Genomic DNA, 21313 nt, shown 5'->3' with positions numbered 1-21313 from the left:
CATTGTCGGGGACCCATCGGACATTTTTGACACATTTTTGGGACCATTGTCATTTATACAGTAATCACTGCTATATAAATGCAGTGATTCCTGAGTAAATGACACTGGCAGTGAAAGGGTTAACCAGTGGGTGGCAGTGTAGGGGTTAAGTGTTCCTAGGGGTGTGTTACTAACTGTGGGGGGGTTGGGCTTTCATTTAGTGTACACTGATCTCTGCTCCAATCACATGGAGCAGAGATCAGTGTCACTAGTTGCTAGGCAGAATGGAAAAATGTTGTTTACACAGCATTTCTTCCATTCAGCCTCTCCGTGAGACGATCGCGGGGATGCCCGCGGCGATCGAGTCCGCGGGTCCCGCGACCAGACTCACGGGGGTCCCGACCAGCGCGGGAGCGCGCCCCCGATGGCAGGGCGGCATCGAATATTGGACGTACCTGTACGCCAATATGCCTGCCCGTGCCATTCTGTCGACGTACATTGTCGTGCGCTGGTCGGGAAGTGGTTAAATTGTAGTGATGCCTGAATCACCTTGACGCATGTTACAGCACGTCCGGAAAATATTCACATCGCTTCACTTTTTACACAGTTTATGTTAAAGCTTTATTCCAAAATTGATTAAATTCATTATTTTCCTTGAAATTCTACAAACAATACCCCATAATGACAATGTGAAAGAAGTTTGAAATCTTTGCAAATTTATTCAAAAAACAAAAACAAAAAAATCATGTGTACATAAGTATTTACAGCTTTTGTGCAATACTTTCTTGAAGCACCTTTTGGCACCAATTACAGCCTCAAGTCTTGTTGAGTATGATGCTACAAGCTTTGCACACCTATTTTTGAGCAGCTTCTCCCATTCTTCTTTGCAGGACCTCCCAAGCTCCATCAGGTCAGATGGGGAGTGTCAGTGCACAGCCATTTTCAGATCTCTCCAGAGATGTTCAATCTGGTTCAAGTCTGGGCTCTGGCTGGGCCACTCAAGGACATTCACAGAGTTGTCCGTAGCTACTCCTTTGTTATCTTGGCTGTGTGCTTAGGGTTGTAGTACTGTAGGAAGATGAACCTTTGCCCCAGTCTGAGGTCCAGCGCACTCTGGAGCAGGTTTTTTAATCAAGGATGTCTCTCTACATTGCTGCATTCATCTTTCCCTCGATCCTGACTAGTCTCCCAGTTCCTGCCACTGCAAAACATCCCCGCAGCATGATGTTGCCACCACCATGCTTCACTGTAGGGATGGTATTGGCCAGGTGATGACGTTTGCCATTAAGGCCAAAGAGTTCAATATTTGTTTCATCAGACCAGAGAAGTTTGTTTCTCATGGTCCGAGAATCCTTCAGGTGCCTTTTGGAAAACGCCAGGCATGCTACAATGTGCCTTTTACTGAGGAGTTATTTCCGTCTGGTCACTCTACCATAGTGGCCTGATTGGAGTGCTGCAGAGATGGTTGTACTCCTGGAAGGTTCTCCTCTCTCCACAGAGAAACGCTGGAGCTCTGTCAGAGTGACAAGGGGGTTCTTGGACACCTCTCTGACTAAGGCCCTTCTCCTCCGATCACTCAGTTTGGCCGAGCGGACCACTCTAGGAAGAGTCCTGGTGGTTCCAAACTTCTTCCATTTAGGGATGATGGAGGCCACTGTGCTCATTGGGACCTTCAATGCTGCAGAATTTTTTTCTGTAACCTTCCCCAGATCTGTGCCTTGATCCAATCCTGTCTCAGAGGTCTATAGACATTTCCTTGGACTTCATGGCTTGGTTTGTTCTCTGACATGCACTGTTAACTGTGGGACCTTCTATAGGCAGGTGTGTGCTTTTCCATATAAAATCCAATCAACTGAATTTATCACAGGTGGACTCAATCAAGTTATAGAAACATCTTAAGGATGATCAGTGGAAACAGTATGCACCTGAGCTCAATTTTGAGTGTCATGGCAAAGGCTGTGTTTTTTGTGTTTTTAATCAACTTTATTGCTATTACAAGGGATGAACAACATCCCTTGTGATGGCATGGGCAGTGCCAGGTGCTCTTGTGAGAGATCAGGGATTGGTTTAATCAGATGCTTGCCAAGGCAGTAATATTAGGCTGGTAAACAAACAGCTGAAACCAAAAGTGATATAATACAAGTCACTTCTGGCTTCACTCTTCAGAGAGGAGGGGTGGGAATGGATGTTCCTTCTCCTCTGTACTCAGTCGGCCCTACTAAGTATAGTGGTCCTAGGCTCCCTAAGGCACGGAAGAGCTTAGGAATGGACCCAGGGGGATTGGCTCCCCACCACCCCACTCCTTAAAGCAGACCTTCACTTAAAGTGGTTGTAAACCGCTGGACATTTTTTATATATTTTTTGTCCCTGCAAGGTAATGTCATAATGTGCTAGTATGCATGCTATGCCACAGTCATTTCAAACTATATGTCTTTTTCATACTTTGTTTTTTAAGTAGTACGTTTTTGAAGTACAGACTGTAATCAGAGGAGAAATAGCTGTGGATATAGAACATTATTAGGTTACCTACATTTAGTTATTAAAATGGAGGCCTGCCCACCGCTGCAAAAATTAAAAACCAGGCTTTTAATAATAGGACACTTACCTGTCCTGGAGTCCAGCGATGTTGGCACCACAACTGATGTTTCCATCAGCTGTTGGGTGCTGCCGCCATTGCTTCACGCCAGGAACCCTACTGCGCGGAGGCCTGCCCACTGCTGCAAAAATTAAAAACCAGCAGCTACACATACTGTAGCTGCTGGCTTTTAATAATAGGACACTTGCCTGTCCTGGACTCCAGCGATGTTGGCACCACAGCTGATGTTTCCATCAGCTGTCGGGTGCTGCCGCCATTGCTTCAAGCCAGGAACCCTACTGCGCATGTGCGAAGCTCCGCTCCTCTCTCTTACTGGCCCGAGGACAGGAGGAAGAGGAGGGAGCTGAGTGGCGATGTCAATATCCGCGCCTATGGCTCCTGGAAGTGGGAACACCCCCCCCCCCAGGAAGGTGTCAATTGTGGCACCGGAGGAGGGGAGGAAACAAATGAGCTGAAGTTCCACTTTTGGGTGGGACTCCGCTTTAATAAACATACTAGCTATCTCCTAGAACTTTCTAGGGCTTTCTACAGTATGGCCTAACATCTTTAAGGCTCCATTCACATCTAGGCGTTTTTGGGCGATTTTTACTGCTCTAAGCCTCAGCTCTAAAAATGCCCAACAAGACAAATCCCATTAGTTTCAATGGCCCCTGTTCACATCTGAGTGTTATGTTGCCTTAAGCAAAACATCTGTCGCTCATGAGCTTCTTTTTTTTTTTTTTGGCAGATTACAGGCATTTTACTGCTTTTCATTGGTGACTTGTCAACTTCAAAATGTCTGTACAGAAATGCTGTAAAAACACCCAAAAAACACTTGTAAAATATCGACGCCTAGATCTGAATAGAGCCTAAATGAAATAGATTTGTGTCAATCAGGGCATTAACCTTTTCATGACTAAGCCTGTTTTTGGAATTTGGTGTTTACAAGTTAAAATCCATATTTTCTACTAGAAAATTACTTGGAACCCCAAACATTATATATATTTTTTTAACAGAGACTCTAGAGAATAAAACGGCGATTGTTGCAATATTTTATGTCACACGGTATTTGCGCAGCGGTGTTTTAAATGCAACTTTTTGGGAAAAGGTACACTTTCATTAATAAAAAAAAAAAAAAAACGTAAAATTATCCCATTTTTTTTGCATAATGTGAAAGATAATGTTACGCCGAGTAAATAGATACCAAACATGTCACACTTTATAATTGCACGCACTTGTGGATTGACGACAAAGTACGGTACCTAAAAATCTCAATAGGCGACGCTTTAAACATTTTTTACGGTTACCAGGTTAGTGTAACAGAAGAGGTCTAGTGCTAGAATTATTGCTCTCGCTCTGACGATCGCGGTGATACCTCACATGTGTGATTTGAACACCGTTTACATACGCGGGCGCGACTTCCGTATGCGTTTTCTTTGCTTTGCGAGCTCGCGGGGACGGCGGGCGCTTTAAAAAATTTTTTTTTATTTTTTTATTTATTTTATTTATTTTAAAATTACTAAATTGTTTAAAAAATAAAAATAAAATTTTGATCACTTTTATTGCTGTCACAAGGAATGTAAACATCCCTTGTGACAGTAATAGGTGGTGACAGGTACTCTTTATGGAGGGATCGGGGGTCTAAAAGACCCCCCACCCCTCCTTCACACTTCAGTGTATTCAGATCGCCGAAAACGGCGATTCTGAATACCGGATATTTTTTTAAAACCGGCGCCATTGGCAGCCGAGTAAACGGGAAGTGACGTCATGACGTCGCTTCCGTGTTTACTATGAGGAGACTGGAACGAAGCCGATTACGGCTTCGTTCCAGTTCCTCCCCAGCGGCCGGAGCCATCGGACACGCAATCGGTGCTCCCGATCGAGCGGGAGCACCGGTAATAGCGGCGGGAGGCGGCGGGAGGGGGGGACGTCCCCTCCCGCTCCTCCGGCATAACAGCCGAGCGGCTTTTAGCCGCATCGGTTGTTATGGCTGGATAGCCAATCGCCCGCTGTAAAAGACGGTACCGGGATGATGCCTGCAGGTGCGGGCATCATCCCGGTATACCCCCCGGAAGACGAGTACGCATATCTGCGTACGCTCGGCGGGAAGGGGTTAAAAGAGCAGAGGTATTAGATGGGGGGCAAATGGTGGCCAGTTGTTCCATAGGGTGGATGAAAAAGTGATATAAAGAAGACATACATAGGGAAACCTCATCCAGAAGGTTAGAATCAAGAAACATGTCCATTATATGTGAAGTATGATCCCTCTTGCTCTCCCACAATGCCAACACTGGTCTGAGGCTGAGGGAAATATCTTTTGTATTATGTGTGGCCACAAATACCACTGTATTTGATCCCCTGCTGATATTGTACGTTTGCCTACTGACAAAGAAATGATCAGTCTATAAATTTTAATGGTAGGTTTGTTTTAACAATAAGAGACAGAATAACAGAAATATCCAGAAAAACCCATTTCAAAAACAGTTATAAATTGACTTGCATTTTAATGAGTGAAATAAGTATTAGATCCTCTATAAATCAGCAAGATGTCTTGCTCCCATGTGTCTTTTATACGGGTAATGAGCTGAGATTGGAAGCACTCTCTTAAAGGAGAGCAAAGAGCTGTCCAAAGATGTCAGGGACCAAATTGTAGACCTACACAAGGCTGGAATGGGCTACAAGACTATCACCAAGCAGCTTGGTGAGAGGGTGACAAAATGGAAGAAACACAAGATAATTGTCAATCTCCCTCGGTCTGGGGGCTCCATGCAAGATCTCACCTCGTGGCGTTTCAATGATCATGAGACCGGTGAGGAATCGGCCCAGAACTACACAGGAGAATCTTGTCAATGATCTCAAGGCAGCTGGGACCATAGTCGCCAAGAAAACAATTGGTAACACACTACGCCGTGAAGTACTGAAACCTGCAGCGCCCACAAGGTCCCCCTGCTCAAGAAAGCTCATGTACAAGCCCGTCTGAAGTCTGCTAATGAACATCTGAATGATTCAGAGGAGAACTGGGTGAAAGTGTTGTGGTCAGATGACACCAAAATCAAGCTCTTTGGCATCAACTCAACTCGCCGTGTTTGGAGGAGAAGGAATTCTGCCTATGACCCCAAGAACACCACCCCCACCATCAAACATGGAGGTGGAAACATTATGCTTTGGGGGTGTTTTTTCTGCTAAGGGGACAGGACAACTTCACTGCATTAAAGGGAAGATGGACAGGGTCATGTACTGTCAAATCTTGGGCGAGAACCTCCTTCCCTCAGCCAGGGCATTGAAAATGGGTTGTGGATGGTTATTCCAGCATGACAATGACCCAAAACACACGGTCAAGGCAACAAAGGAGCGGCTCCAGAAGAAGCACATTAAGCTCCTGGAGATTCAAGACCTTAATCCCATAGAAAGTATGTGGAGAGAAGCTGAAGGTTCAAGTTAAGCCTCAAAACCTTAGTGACTTGGAGAGGATCTGCAAAGAGGAGTTGAACAAAATCCCTCCTGAGATGTGTGCAGACCTGGTGGCCAAATACAAAAAATTTCTGACCTCTGTGACTGCCCGCAAGGGTTTTGCCATCAAGTACCAAGTCATGTTTTGCGAAGGGGTCAAATGCTTATTTGCCTCATTAAAATATAAATCAATTTCTAACTTTTTTTTTATTTTTTTATGTGTTTTTCCGGATATTTTTGTTGTTCTGTCTCTCACTGTTAAAATAGACATACCATTAAAACTATAGACTGATCATTTCTTTGTCACTGGGCAAACATTCAAAATCAGCAGATGATCAAATACTTTTTCCCCTTACTGTATTTATGTTAAAAAGGAAAAAAAAAACTGCTGTAAATGCTCATTAAGTATGAGCTGGAGTTTGGTGTTAATTTGTTAGTGTATTTAAAGCTGCTAATCCATCTAACACTCCCCTCCCGACTGGCAATGCTGCTGTCCAAATGTCCCCCCTGTGCTCCTTCATTCAGAGTGGGGGCACCGTAATACATGAGGTGTGTTACTGGCTAGATTACCAGGGGAAGATTAATGTCAAAGCGTTTGTTACCCCAACGCTTCATATTCCTGATATGCGCCTGTGGTACCATGTACTTGTATAAGAAAGTATCCTGTTCTCTTTGTACTGCTTCCTTTATGTGAAATCCCTGGTGTTCCTGCCAGTCCCTCCACTTTTCTATTAAAAACTGACCACACCAATCAGAAGAGCACACCGTGGTAAGTTCTCTAGCTGTGCCATGTGGGTGAAATGCTTACAAGGTAACTGTACATGCCTTACCATGGTTCCGGCCTTTAGATGCATACAGACATAGACACAGGTCTTCCTCTAGGGAACCCTTAAAGTCCCAGACTGACCGGAACTCTGTTCAGAAATGCCTGTTCAGATTACACCCAGCAGTTGATACAATGGTACAGAATTGACTATCGTCCTGGATTGCTTCACCCCCGATACCAATCCACAAACCTTGGATACCAATATCGCAATGTAGGGGGGGATCTTTCACATATACAGAACATTATCAATACCATATGATGGTTTTTCCTTTACTGTATAGCTTCCTACAATTTACTTTTGAGCAATGTCCAGAACCCTAATCTTGAATTTAGCTCAACACTTATATGTCTACTGGTGCTTCTGCATTTGAGTATAGAATTTAATTTCGATATTGTGACAGGCTGTTAACTTAGGAATGTTTTTTTTTTCTCCCTAGCTTGGATTCCAAGAGGACCCCTGGGTGGGACCCGCAAATGTCTCCATAATTCACCTCCAATTGTAAAGGTTGGTTCTTGCCCTATTACCATAATACTGCTCCGTGAACCACTTGATGGATAAAACCCCTTATAGAATATATTATCTATACTGTCCTATGGAGACTCTCTCCCCACGCTTTTCCTTTTTTTTGTACTCTGTCTTGTGGTTCCTCTCCCACCATGATACCCCTCTTGTGAATCCATTAAAACAAATGTCCAAAGCCCGGTATAAATCCAAGGGTGATTGGAGATTCGCTGTCCAAGGGCCTCGGCTATGGAATGCTCTACCAATCAGCATCCGCCTGGAAGAAAATCACCTGGCTTTTAGGAAAAAACTCAAGACCTTCCTCTTTTAGCAGATGATCAAAGCTTGCCACAGCGCCTAGAGGCGATTCAGTTCGCATTGTGCGCCATACAAGTATTTCATTCATTCATTAAAATTATATAGCTGGGACGTGTTTACCTACTGTTTTTGTTTCCTTAAACTTAAAAGGGTTCTAAATGACTTGGCCCTCCATAAATCATTAAATTATACTCTTCTAGATTCCTGTTCAGATCCTGACGGGAGATATTTGTGTTTGAAAATATCTCTTATGCCGCGTACACACGACCAGACTTTTCGAGGGACTAGGTCCGACTGACTTTCGGCAGAGTTCTGACGGACTTTACGAATGAACGGACTTGGCCACACACAATCACACCAAAGTCCGACGGATTCGAACGTGATGACGTACGACTGGACTAGAATAAGGAAGTTCATAGCCAGTAGCCAATAGCTGCCCTCGCGTAGTTTTTTGTCCGTTGGACTAGCATACACACGAGCGGATTTCTCGGTAGGAACTGGGTCCGGCGGAGTTCCGGCGGAAAAATTTGAAACATGTTCCATTTCTAAAGTCTGACGGATTTTTGCAAATCAAAAGTCCGCTGCAGCTCACACACGATCAAATGGTCTGCCGGAATCGTTCCGTCGGACCTTAGATGTTGAAAAGTCCGGTCGTATGTACGCGGCATTAGTGGTAAGACATACACCCTAGCTAATATACTGTATATACTGCTAACTAAGACCAAATCACTAATACTATTCAATATCTTCACAAGCTATTGGCATTTGCCAAAGGGGTGATCCTCGCTGCTGGAGATTTTAATAGTGTTTTGAACCCTACAGTGGACACTTCCTCGGGCAAAAGCTCAATCTCCTACAACCAAATTAATAAACTTAAGAGATTTCTGATTCAGCACAACCTGATTGTCAGAGAGGTTACCTTGCTGGATGGATCGTTGGCCGCTCTGGCTCACGCGCCTATGCGTGCTTGTGTGTGTATGTGCCGGCTGGCCCTGATGTGCGCACGGATCATGGATCAGAATAGTCGATTTGGTACCATGGTTCAGCCACTAAACTGTGAACATCATTAGAAAATGACTGAATAAATCCCGACCTCACATCTCTTCCATGGACATACGCGACACGCAGACCCCCTACAGACCTAATGCCCCTTGTGACTTCCGATACGCTGTGAATTTGGGACAGCTACCATACCAAAGGTTTATTATCCTCAAGACCCGGTACCTTGACGCCATTATTTGATATCAACTCCTTCCCTCTGACTTGTGGTAAACCTGCTTTTCTTATTTGGCGAAAGATAGAGGCTCCTCTGTTAAGTTATACGCTCCATGCTGGAAAACCAATTACCTTACCTGACATGCTCTCCTACTGCCACAGCCCTTCTATGGCTTGGCTTGAACATGCTCAATTAACACACATTATAAACAAAATACCGAACATTGATGATCTGACAAGACCACATACAGCCTTTGAGTCACTGCTATCCCGGATGGAAAGACCAGATAATTCACTATCCCTTATATATCCGATACTAATTTAGGCCTCTTATCCAAACCCACCACCATTCTTTTCAAAATGGGGAAGGGAGATAAATTTGTCTCTGGATGATATGGAATGGGGCAAAACACTGGCGCTTTGTTTTCTCATACCCAACTAAGGAATTATCGTATTTTCTCTAGGTGGTACCGGTGCCCCACTATTTTACTTGTAGTCAGAGTCTTCAAGTAAGAAAAGCGATATCCCTAACAACCAAGCTAGCTGGACAGTATGCCTGAAAAGAAGGCATACCCTGAATGTAAGAATAAGAAAAATGTACAATGAGTATGAGTAAGTATGAAGGCTGGGGGAAACGGGTGGGAACCCTGAAAGAGACGCCAACAATGGACCTGACAGGAGGAGGATTATGTACCCTCAGACTCCTCCCACAAACACAGTCTAGCCTCCTGACAGCCTTACACTTGTAGTCAGAGTCAGAAAAGCGATAAACCTAACAACCAAGGTCTGAGGTGTGCCTTGGCCTAGCTGGACAGTATGCCTGAAAAGAAGGCAAGAGACACATGTTTAGGTGAAGAAGGGTAGGTAACCATTCGTCAAGTAGAGTAGCACGCGCCCGAATGGCAACAGTATATGTATCCGGTAAGTATCCGCTATGACAGGAGAAACCCACCGACTCAGGACTTGTGATAGCAGGAACCCCCTATTGAACCTGCGAAGCAGCCCAGAACTCCCCTAAATGTCCCATGAAAGATTTGCTTGAGCCTGATGCCCGAGACAACACAGACGTGAGAATGAACTGCTTGCGATGAGAGGCTACGTGGGCGAAATTGAGCAAAGGCTGGTCCGAGGAGCCCCTGCAAAAGATGGCCGAGAAGAATGAAATGCTTCAAATGGACACCAGTGAAGTAGCTCTGAGAAAATACCAGGGGTGCAATGGATCGTCACCGATCCGTGATCGGAACGGGTCACCCCGTTTGGATCGGCACACACCGCGATCCGCGGAGCGCTCCATGGTCTCGGCCTTAGGAAAGGCCGTGGCTTCGGCCTAGTTCTGAAGCGGCGGCCATCTTGGTGCACCCGTCAGCGTTTACAATGTGATCGCTCCGTCAAATGATGGCGCGATCACTTGTAAACAAACCGCCGTCATGATGACGCCGGCTCCTCGGATGGCAGCAACACTGTGGACTGCATCTGTAGAGCCCACAGCGCTGCTCTGTGACAAGTGCAGCCACAGCCATCCCTCCATACTCTTCCAATGAAATACCCTCTGTGACAGAGCGAGGCTCTGTCCCTGTGAAATTGGAGGAAAGAGGGATCTCCAACCCTGTGTCCAGGTCTTGGTGATAACGAGCAGGGTGTGTGCCCAGCTGCACACAGGCCATATAATGAAGGGCTGTTGGTGAAGGATGGTGGAGTGGAGTAGCTTGCTGCTGTGCATGTCCAAAGAGCCCAAAGCTGTGTGTGTCCAAAGAGCCCAAAGCTGTGTGCGTTGAAGGGTTGAAGCTGTGTGTGTCCAAAGAGCCCAAAGCTGTGTGCGTTGAAGGGTTGAAGCTGTGTGCATCCAAGGAGTCCAAAGCTGTGTGTTAAAGGGCTTGAAGCTGTGTGCGTCCAAGGAGCCTAAGACTGTGTGTATCCAAGCAGTTCTTTTGAGGGGCAAGTACTTATAGCAGCACTACTGCTGAAGAGTAGCCAGGTGGGCTAGCATTTTCGTTTGGATTTTTGTGTGTATTTAATTTAAGCCTGGACCCCTGCGTGGGATTACTGGATGGACTAATATTTAGTTTTTCTTATAATAAACGTGGGCTACCAGGCCCTTAACCATCAACGCCTGCCTGATGTGGACTAAAAAATGCATCTACCAATTGAGCTAAACACCCCAATGTCACACCTCCCATACCCTGCCATACTCTGCAATACCCTGCCATACTCTGCAATACCCTGCCATACCTTGCCAATAGTCTGCCATACCCTGGCGATACTCGGCCGATACCCTGCCGATACTCTGCAATACCCTGCCGATACTCGCCAGTACTCTGCGATACCCTGCCAATACTCTGCGATACTCGCCAATACTCTGCCAATACTCTGGCCATACCCAGCCATTCTCGGTAATACCCAGCCATACTCTGCGATACCCAACCATACTCGGCGATGCTCAGCCAATATTACAATAGGGGAGATGTATATTACAGTGGGGACTATATGGTAGAGCTGCACGATTAATCATTAAAAAAAACGCAATCTCGATTCACCACCCCTTAAGATCTCTTCCACTGAGAGTAGGCGATTCTTTCATATAAACAAGTGGAGAGATTATCTGCTCACTCAGCTGTCAAAAGAAAGCGTCCCGGTGTTCTGCCATATAGCGTCCGGCCATCGGATACTGTCCACCCCGTACTGCGCAGGCGCAGCGCTTGCACAGTACGGAGCAGAAGGAGATTTGAAAAATCTCCGAAGATGAACGGTGCCTGCGCCGTGAGTGGAGGCTGTAGCCCCACTATCCAAGTGGATATGGGGCTGCAGATATTTCAGAGGGCCCCTCGCCGGCTCGCTTCGTTCGCCACGCTTCGGGCACGGCCTTGCTGTGCTCGGCTCTTTTTATTCTAACTCTATGTCCACTTGGATGGTGGGGCTAGAACCTGGACTCACGGCGCAGGCGCCGTTCATCTTCGGCTATTTTCGAAATTTATGTGTGCTGTGTACTGCTCATGCGCAGTAAACAGCGGACACTATCCGATGGGGGACACAATGTGATCGTTCACTTGGTCTGGGGAAGTGAGAGGGTGAGTTGCAAAAAAGGACAACTGGCAGGAGTCTGAAGTGCTGGATACCTGATGGATATGTTGGATAGGTTGATGGAGTAGGTGGATACGGTCAATACGCTATGGTAGCAAGCATCGTTAAACCTGGAAAAAAACATGCCAGACACACAGAACACTGGTCCCACCTGAAACGATCTTCGAGTCTTCGCAGGAAAGAACAGCCAAAGTAACAAACTATATTGGAACTTGCCACTAGGCACCTTGGAGGCCCGGCCCCCCACCTTCAGGATGAAGTTAAAGAAACCACACCAAGCACCCCTGGAAGTCGCTGCCTCCATAACCTTATTGGTAATGAAAGCATGACTGACTGCTGAAGCCAAGATACTTTAAACAAAACTTGATCTGGAAGTACTTCCAGCAGGCCGTCTGAGGACCGGGGATGGGAGATTCCAACACCACCCCTGACAAGGAACCTACTTGGCACAGACATATAAACCAGAAGGCCTGAAAGACGGACCAAGGGGATGCTGACCTAGCCTGCAGGAATGGAAGAAGAGCAAGAGCTGGGGGTGCACAGACACCCTGCCTCTGACTGCGTGAGCTACAATCACCTCCATCCTGACTCGCAACCATACCAGGTTGTGGAGAGCATGCTTAGCCCCCATGAATCTGCATACAAGAATAATGCCTAGCACATGTACCCTGCTGGTGGACAAGAGTGGCTGAGATGAAATTGGAAACAAACCGAAGCGGACCGCCGTCTCCTGTGCCAAAACTCAGCCGAGAGCTGAATTATGGACTGACTCATTAAGACTGGGTGCTACCCGGCTCTAAACCCCCCCCCCTCCCATGGTTGAAGGGATAAACGTGAACTAGTCATTCCAGGAACATGCGGAAAACCCAACCTGAAGAAACACAATATAGAGAAAATGACAGACAACCAGACATGAGAACAACAACGCCCCTCCAGCCTACCTAAGTATGAGAACATGAGCAGAAATGTCAAGACCCCCAAGCGTGAATGAACCTGATGACGGCCAGCCACCCTCGTGTAAGTAGTAAGTGAGCCCGAGTAACTTGCAGCGCAGAGACAGGTAATTAAACTGAACACTCGAAAACCCGGAAGTGATGCGGTCCCCCCTGCCAACCTGGAAATGTCAACCCTGAAAGAGACGTCAACACAGGAGGATTATGTACCCTCAGACTCCTCCCACAAATACAGGCTAGCTTTCTGCCAGCCTTACACATAAGCTCGATCCTAATGTTCTAGACATATGCTGGAGATGCTTGCAGGCCCCAGGTAACATGACACACATTTGGGGTACGTGCCGTGTTACCCCTTTTTGGGAGAAAATTCTACAGCTATATGACAAGCTTTTAGGGGACAAATATCCTAATGAACCCCGCTTAACAGTCCTATCTATGTTACCGGGGTCATACAACCAAATCAAGAAGAGACTAATTAGCCATTTGCTGACGGCTGCACGATCAATTATCGCTAGGTCTTGGCGTCAACCAGTGGTCCCCTCTCTAGCAGATTGGGCCTGCGGAGTGGACTGGGTCGAACATATTGAAAGAATGTTAGCATGGGATGCTGATAAAAGTGAGGTCCACACCATTATGTGAACTGTTTGGTTACACTTCCGGTTCTCTTCTGATTTTGACCCCTTTATAGCGGATACAGCTCCTACTGTTTCCCCTAGACCCTCTCATGAGTAGCTTGATATACCTTATCTCCAATCTCCCTTTCTTTACCATTTTTATTTTACTCTGTCCATATTTATCTGCCCTTTCTACTCCTCCTTCCTTACCTTTTTTTAAGATTAAATTAATTTTAGTTTCACCACACTTGCAGGCAATAAGTGTTGAGCCTTGTTTTTTTCTGCTTTTCTACACCACTGTTTATAGTGGTCTACTGGTTATTTGGTTTACCATTGCTTGGTTTATTTCACTTATTTCTACATTCCTCAATGATTTCCACATGACTATGATTACGTGATACATGTTCTTTTAATGTCCTTCTGATTCTAATGTATACTTGTACACTCAATAGAAATATGTTATTCCTTGCCTATGTTTATTCATTGTGGTGTAAAAAAAAAAAAGTGCTTGAAACTTAATAAAACAGATTCAAAATAAAACCAAGCTGGTAATATTCTTCCCCGCCCGTGTCCCCCTCCATGACTTTTTTATCAAAATCAATGAAACCATCAATATCTCCCCTCACGCCAGGATACTAGGTGTAATCCTAGACTCTGATCTGTCCTTTCAGCCCCAAATCCAGTTGTCAAAAGCTGGTAGACTTTACACCTCTGTAACATCTTTAAAGTGGAAGTAAACCCTGATGGGTTTACTTCCTCTTTTTTTCCCTGCAAAGGTAAAGCATAATGGACTACTATGCATCGCATAGTAGCTCATTATGTGTCACTTACCTGACACAGGAGCCAGCGAAGTCGCCGCTGTCCCCTGTAGTCCGCCGCATCCATGTTGCTTGTGGCGTCTCGCAGCTCCGACGAATCACAGCGGCGCAACCGCGATGACGTCACTCCCGCGCATGCGCACGGGAGTCGCGCCTCGCAGCTCCGCCGCTGTCATACGGCGAAGCCGCGATGACGTCACTCCCGCGCATGCGCACGGGAGTCGACAAATTTGGCAAATCCATTCTTGGATTTGCCGCATTTAGTGCGCCTGCGCGCCGCTGTCTACGGCGCATGCGCCGTAGACAGCGGTGCCCATTTTCGGGCAAATATCTCCTAAACCATATAGGTTTAGGAGATATTGCTTGGACCTACAGGTAAGCCTTAATCTAGGCTTACCTATAGGTCCAAGTTGTTTGGAAGGGTTTACTTCCTCTTTAAAGTGGTTCTGCACCTAAAAAAAAAATATTAAAAGCCAGCAGCTACTAATATTGCAGTTGCTGACTTTTAATAAAATCACACTTACCTGTCCCAGGGTCCAGCGATGTCGGCGGCAGATGACGAGCGATCGCTCGTCTCGCTGCTGCCCCCGCCGCCATCCTCTGTCAAGGAATAGGGAAGTGAAGCATCGTGGCTTCACTGCCCGGTTCCCTACTGCGCATGCGCGAGTCGCGCTGCATGTCTCTTCTGGTCCCCCGCTGTGTCCTGGGAACTGTGTGTTTCCCAGAACACAACGGGGGCGGGGGTCTGCGGCGGTCTGCCCGGAAGTGGGTGCAAATACCTGGATTATCCAGGTAACTGCACCCCCCTCCCCCCTGAAAGGTGCCGATTGTGGCACCGGAGGGGGGGAGGGATCAGATTAGTGGAACTTCCCCTTTTGGGTGAAGAACGGCTTTAAAATACGCCCCTTTTAACTAATGAAACCACCAAGCTACTCATTCACTGTTATCTCTCACCTTGACTATTGCAACTCTCTCCTCATAGGCCTACCTCTACACAGGCTATCCCCTCTTCAGCATCTCATAAATGCTGCTGCCAGACTTCTACCTTACCAACTGCTCAGTGTCTTCCACCTAGGGTTGCCACATGATCTCTTTAATCCAGGACACATATTAATTACACATGTTCTGTGGCTGATCAATCACTGCAGCCCCGGACCATTTTGCTGGCCAAAGACCAGACCACTTTTTGCGATTCAGTACTGCCCTTTTTTTTCCCACAAATAGAGCTTTCTTTTAGTGGTATTTGATCACCCCTGTGGTTTTTTACGCTATAAACAAAAATAGAGCGACAATTTTGAAAAAAAACATTATTTTTTACTTTTTGTTATAATAAATATCCCCCAAAAATATATATAAAATTTTTTTTCCCTTCAATTTAGGCTGATACATATTCTTCTACATATTTGTGGTAAAAAATAAAATAAAAATCGCAATAAGCGATTATTGATTGGTTTGCGCAAAAGTTATAGCGTTTACAAAATAGGGGGTAGTTTTATGGCATTTTTATTAATAATTTTTTTTTTTTTTACTAGTAATGGCGGCGATCAGCGACTTTTATTGTGACTGCGACATTATGGCGGAAACACATCGGACATTTTTGGGACCATTGTCATTTATACAGCAATCACTGCTATACAAATGCAGTGATTCCTGTGTAAATGACACTGGCAGTGAAGGGGTTAACCAGTGGGTGGCAGCCTAGGGGTTAAGTGTTCCTAGGGGTGTGTTACTAATTGTTGGGGGCTGGGCTTTCTTTTAGTGAACACTGATCTCTGCTCCAATCACATGGAGCAGAGATCAGCGTCACTTGTTGCTAGGCAGAACGAGGAGATGCTGTTTACAACGGCATCTCTCCGTTCAGCCGCTCTGTAAGACGATCGCGGGGCCGGACTCACGGGGGTCCCGTCCAGCACGCGAGCGCCATGTGTACGCCAATATGCCTGCCCGTGCCATTCTGCCGACGTACATCGGCGTGCGCTGGTCGGGTGGTTAAGGTGGTAATTAAACTCACTTGATGCCTTATCTGCATTAAATCAGCCTCAGAACCTGTGTAATTAATATGTGTCCTGGATTAAAGGGATGATGTGGCAACCCTACTGCCACCCCTCTCTGCCAATCCCTACAATGGCTTCCGATTGGCCAGCGAATTAAATCAAAAATACTAACCACAACATATAAAGCCATTCACAACTCTGCCCTCAGCTACATCAACAATCTTCTCTCCAAATATCGCCCAAACCGTCCTCTCCGCTCCTCTCAAGACCTTCTGCTCTCAAGCTCCCTTGTCTCCTCCTCCCATGTTCGTCTCCAGGACTTCTCCCGAGCCTCTCCCATCCTCTGAGCCTCTCTACCTCAATCTGTCCACCTATCTCCTTCTCTGGCTGTGTTCAGGAGATCAAATGACTGATCGATCACTTGTAAATAAACCGGCGTCATCTGGTCCAGAAACCGCAACCTGCTGTAGTACCACAGACTGGGTTCATACACATCCTCTGCTGCAGCTCCTGATCTCATGGAAGCCTGGACCTTATTCAGCTACTTCCTATCCTGTGCTTCTGAAGCTACAAATTTGCGTCTTCACATATTCCAGCAGTTTCTCCAGTGATGCCTTCCTAGCTGGTTTATTTCAATATAAGGGGGTTTTTAACCTCCCACAAATTTTGCATATCCCTGTATTTGTCTATGAAGTGGCCCATGAATTCATGGTCTTTGAATTGTTTCATATTTGCTGCAAGACAAAACACTAAATATCAGGCTAAACTCTCCTAATCTTTTCCCAATATAGGCCTTAATCTAGAATCAGTATAGGCCACTGATGTACCAAAGTTAAGATGTTACCTTCGTTAGAACGTTCGTCCTCCTTTCTCAGCACACCGACCGAACGTACGTACGACACACACGTCTTAACTGTATATACACTCTACCCACGTCACCCGCCCCTGACGTTCTTTCTTGAAGATTCCCTGGACCGTCTCTTTCGTCGTAGTGGGAGAGAAACATTACGGAGACTAGAGGTCGACCGATATATCGGCCGGCCGATATATCGGCCGATATTTGCCGTTTTTTAAATAATCGTCATCGCCCGATTTGTGCTGATAAAAAGCCGATTTAGAACTACAGCGGGACTTTGAAATGACTTCTGTATAGAAGTCAGTCTAAGTTGACTGAGTCGTCATAGCAACCCTTTCCTCCTCTCTGGGCAGACTGCCAAGAAAAGAACAGAAAGATACAATGTTTACACTTGAATGAATGAACTCATCTCTGTGTGTAGAAGTTCTCAGTTTAACCATTTAAAGACTAAATCTTTTCTGACACTTGTTGCTTACAAGTAAAAATCCTGTATTTTCTGCCAGAAAATCACTTAGACCCCCCCAAAAATGATATATATTTTTTTAGCAGAGATCCTAGGGAATAAAATAGCGGTTGTTGCAATATTTTATGTCACACGGCATTTGCACAGAGGTCTTTCAAATGCATTTTTTTGGGAAAAAAATACACCATTTAAAAAATAAAAATAAAATAAAAACAGTAAAGTTAGCCCATTTTTTTTTTTTGTCCAAAAGTTTTGACTACCTGTTTTTATTTAATATATATATATATATATATATTTTTTTTTTTTTTATCTAAATCATACATACAAGTAAACTGATTGGAGGTTTGTTTTGTTTAATAAATGTTTAAGTGTAAGAAATTTTCTGTATCACTTATGAAGGCTGCTTTCACACTGGAGCGGGCAGGCGTTGATGGTAAAACGCAAGTTTTAGCGGCTCTTTACCATCATTTTAGCGGTGCTATTTGGCTGCTAGTGGGGCACATATAACCCAGCTAGCGGCCAAGGAAGAGGTTAAATGCGCCCATGAAGCACCGCTGCCAAATCGCATTGCATGCGCTTCGGCAGTGGTGCCCATTCATATCAATGGGCAGGAGTGGTGGAGGAGCGGTATACACCACTCCAAACGTGCTGCTTGCAGGACTTTTTTTTAAGATCCTGCCAGCGCATCGCCTCAGTGTGAAAGCACTCTGTCTTTCACACAGACTGCAGGGGAGCCATTTTACAGGCACTTTACAGGCGCTATTTTTAGCCCAAAAGCGCCTTAAAACGCCCCAGTGGGAAAGGTGTGTTAGATCAAGGGGGATTAAAAATAAATAAATAAATAAAATAAAATCGGCCTAACATATCGGCCCTAAAAAATCGGCATCATATATCGGCTATCGGCCGCCATGATTTCTAAATATCGGCATCGGCATCGGCCAGAGAAAAACCCATATCGGTCGACCTCTAGCGGAGACACAGGAGGTGGTAACTATATACTAGTAGTAATGAGGAGGAAAGCCTGGAGGCCGAAACGTCCCGATCCAGGAGGAGGTTTAATGCCTCCAATATGCCCTTTGAAGAGATGGTTGAGATGGCCCAAATATTGAAGTGGGACGACTATGATGGCAAGAATGGAGCGTACCCAAACCCCAATCTGCGAAAGACCAAAATCATGACGAAAAGTGGTGAAGAGTCTGTGGCGAAAATTTGGGATGCAACGATCCAAGGAGCAAACTCTACGACGAGTACGTAACCGCAACATGGCTTCAAATCGATCGGCTGGTCAGAATGAACTAACCGAACTCACTGAAGAACAGCAAGGCCTGTGAAGAGCGAGCTGAAAATCAGAAACGAGTAGACAAGAAGGCACTGAAAAACAGATACAAACTGACTACACGCACTGAAAACCAGATACAAACCCACAAGCACAAACTAAACAGCAGTAAAATGATCGGAAATTAGCACGAGTCTGAAAATCGCGAATCGTCTGTCCCCAAACTTCTACTAACATGAGATTAGCAGAAGGAGCCCAAAGGGTGGCGCACTGGGTATTGAACTTCCTTTTTCTAGTCCCGTCGTACGTGTTGTACGCCACCACGTTCTTGACGGTCGGAATTTGGTGTGACAGTTTTGTATGCAAGACAGCTTGAGCGAAATCCCGTTGGGAAAAAAAGTAATTTTCCGTCCAAAATTCCGATCGTGGGTACGCGGCATAAGGAGAAAAATAAAAACTATACTTACCTTATACCCCAGATTCCCAATGAGGTGCCCATGCAAGGGTGACACCATCAGGGCTGCTTATAGGGGGGGGGGACCACCAGTCCTCCTGTAAGAGGCCGAAGCATAGATGGGGGCCCAAACAGGGAGGCAGATCGGTGCGCTGTGACAGTTACAGAAACAATGCCGCGTGTCTCTCCATCCAGCAACTGAAAGCCGACAGGAGGGAAAGACTCACATGGCATAGTTTCTGTGACTGTCACAGCGCACTGATCTGCCTCCCTGTCCGGGCATCCCCATAGCGCTGCCTGTTTTTCCTCTGCCGGAAAACAGATGGATCTGTCAGGACACAGAGTGGGGGAAGAAGCCGGTGAATGTCATTTACCGGCCCCTTCTTAGGGCTGTCTTAACGCACAGGCTCTTCTGCGACCTACCCAGGGGGTCCTTGAGGCATGGAGGGCCCTAGAAGTTTCTTCCCATCAGTATTCTGGCAATGGCAACAGTTCCTCTCACTTTGACCATCTCTTTTGCTACACTACAGGTCAGTTCTGTTATCTGTCTCTCAGCTGTCTTCAGTGCTTTCTTCCTCCCTACCTCAGCCACTATCCATCCTGCTCCCTTCCATCCTCACACAGATCTATCCCTGCCTATCACACTGCCTCTCAGATCTTTGTTAACCCTTGCTCCCCGTCTGTCATCTCGCAGCCCTGCTGATTTACAGCCTCTTCCCCAGCCAGCTGGAATTCTTTTCCTGACACTTTCCCAACAATAGTCCTTCAGTTCACTTTCCCTCACTCCCCTCCCCCTTCCCTGTCTTCTCCTCTGCAGACACTTCACCTTCATGCCGGTGTGTCCCCCAGGATTTACAAACACTGCAAATGTCTGGAATCCCCCATCCTGCACACCAACACTCTTTACTAGTTCATGGAGATCTCTCCTTCTCCCCCTCCCAGCCAGACAGCCCATTTACTTTTATTATACTGTGACTATTCTTCACCAGCCAACAGTATTCCCCATGCCAATCCCTGACCATCCCTCCCCAGTTCCCTCGACACCCATCTATTTGCCCCACCATTCCCTCATGCCAGCACAAATCCTCCTCCTTTTTTTATCTCTATACAGACCAGGATCCTCCTCTTTCACTCCAGTTCTCCTCTACCCATCCCCCATCTCATACCCACCTCCACGTTACCCTCCCTTCCTCCTTCTCCCCCACCCCATGGTTCTCATTCCCATCCCCCCCCCATTTTTTTAGGGCTTAAGGAAGAACCCAGAGGTGGAGCATCTTACTATTGCTGTTGCTTGTGTGGGCGGGATTTGTACTGCGCCAATCCCTGCTGACCCTCCTCCTCTATTCATCCCATATGATTGGTGCAGTACATATCCCACCCACACAAGCAAAAACAGTAATAAGATGCTTCTCAGAGTTCTTATTTAACCTATGGAAAGCACTGCAAGAGAGACAAACTCTAGAGGGGGAGTTGTCATTCCATTTGTAGATTTAGCCCAGTGACAGCCTGTCAGAATAGGTAGGATCTGTGATGTCGGCTTCCCTGCACAGCTCTGCTTGAGGAGGCCTTATCTATATTATACATTACTGCCCCTATACTGCACCCTCCTGCCCCCTGTACTGTATCCACATACCACCCCCCTGTACTGTGCTCTCCTGCTCCCCCTGTACTGTATCCTAACCACTGTACTGTGCCCCCCATACTGTGCCTTCCTGCCACCCACCATACTGTGCCCTCCTGCCCCCCACCATACTGTGCCCTCCTGCCCCCCCCCTTCTACTGTGCCCCCCGTACTGTACCCTCCTAACTGCTGTACTGTGCCCTCCTAACTGCTGTACTGGGCCCTCCTGCCCCCCCAATCTGTACCCTCCTTCCCCTCTGTAGTGTGCCATCCTGCCCCGCCCCCCTTTTACTGTGCCATCCTGCCCCCCTCTCCCCATAT

The 21313-nt window shown here is 46.3% G+C and overlaps 1 protein-coding gene across 1 annotated transcript in view; it reads left to right on the top strand.

Annotated features, from left to right (window-relative positions):
- The window catches only part of GPSM1 (G protein signaling modulator 1), a 391197-nt gene that overhangs the window by 40271 nt on the left and 329613 nt on the right, over positions 1-21313 (top strand). The window contains exon 2 of the mRNA XM_077468201.1: positions 7268-7335. The gene's annotated coding sequence lies outside the window, so the exon portion shown is untranslated. The remainder of the gene's footprint in view (positions 1-7267; positions 7336-21313) is intronic.

The sequence above is a fragment of the Lithobates pipiens genome, unplaced genomic scaffold (assembly GCF_037356315.1).
Source record: "Lithobates pipiens isolate NorthernLeopardFrog02 unplaced genomic scaffold, aLitPip1_a1.2 Scaffold_11, whole genome shotgun sequence".
Taxonomy (NCBI): domain Eukaryota; kingdom Metazoa; phylum Chordata; class Amphibia; order Anura; family Ranidae; genus Lithobates; species Lithobates pipiens.
This window is presented reverse-complemented; position numbering and strand designations above follow the sequence as displayed.